The sequence below is a fragment of the Vombatus ursinus genome, unplaced genomic scaffold, assembly GCF_900497805.2.
Source record: "Vombatus ursinus unplaced genomic scaffold, bare-nosed wombat genome assembly UNPS02014799.1, whole genome shotgun sequence".
Taxonomy (NCBI): Eukaryota; Metazoa; Chordata; class Mammalia; order Diprotodontia; family Vombatidae; genus Vombatus; species Vombatus ursinus.
The window spans coordinates 6217533-6218881 of record NW_020954577.1 but is presented as its reverse complement, the minus strand read 5'-3'; positions in this window follow the sequence as shown (position 1 = coordinate 6218881).

The following is a 1349-nucleotide window of genomic DNA, read 5'->3' as shown; positions in this document are numbered from 1 at the left end:
GAGAAGGAAGAAGAACGTGGGGCGGTGGGGGAAGGGAAAAGAAAGGCTCAGGACCCGAGTGTCCCAGACTCCCCCCAGCTTCAGCCACCGCACTCCTCCGGGGCTGGGCTCCCCGCGGCGCCACTTTCCCCCACCCCCTCTCTTCTCCTCCCCTTTCCTCCCCCGCAGTCCCCCATCAACGAGGGATGGCCTAGAAGAGGGGGGAAGGGGTCTGGGAGGTGAGAGGACCGCGGTCTTTTTTCTGTACCAATGTATTCCCGAGCCTGGGCAGGAGGGACAGGTACTCTGGGAGGATGGGGCTCGGTGGGGCGGGAGGGTGGGAACTCGCTTGGTCTGTCCGGGTTGTGTTGTCGCTGTGGATTTCTCGGTCGCTGCATGTCTTCCTGGGTTAGGACTCCAAGCGAACCGGGTGCTTTCTAGGCCTAGGACAGTTCCGCTATTTTCCTTGGTTCATTCTTGGGGTGGGAGTCGGGCAAGGGAGGGGAGCTATTGGTAGTTATCTCGTTTCTGCGCCCGAACGTTGTGCGGCACTGAGTCTGACCTGGACCTTGGTTAACTAAGTAGCTCTAGCTGATTAGGAGAGGAGAGCTCCCAGGGTGGTGGTGGCCCTGGCCTAGAGACGCTCGACCCGCCCCCCCCCCCCGCCCTCGTCTCTATTCTCCGAAAGCATCGAGAGACTTGCAAACAACAGTCGCGATAGATACAGCTATCACACAAACACGCCCCCCCCACCAACGTCTCCCATCCTCTAACTGGTGACAGTTGTGCAGATCTTTGGCAGCTCGAGGAGGCCTCCTTCTTAGAGATCCTAAGTCGGAGTGGACTGGAACGAAATAGCTTGGGAAGTACAGACAGGCCACCCTGAGCAGGGAGCGTAAGGAGGAAAGAGGAATCCAGCCGGCTCTGGAGCATTTTCCTAGCTGGTTAGATTTCTGTTCTCCAAACGACGGCCTAAATGTTTCCTTTTCGCCTTCACATTTTGAGGTGCTCCTTTTGGAGGAGTCGGATAAAACGTCAGTTCTGATTTCTACTTACTGAACGTATTCTCCTCCCCCCAAAAACACTCTCCAGCCCCCCTCCCCCAATATATGGATGAGGCTCTTGTCCCTAGTCTATAAGCCCTACCCTCCCTGAATAATGTCTCTCGGAGGATGTGGACCTAGGTCTTCTTTTCATCAGACTTAGTAAGCTCCAAGATGCTTTGAGTCTTTTGCCTGCAGATGAGAATTTGGGCCAGGCCCTGGCTTTAGTCTTGCGAGCTCCCGTAGGAGCTGATGCAGGCATCGGGAATGAAAATTAGAGACGAGTAAAAGGGGTTGAATCCCTGATGACCTTCGGCTGCAGACCCG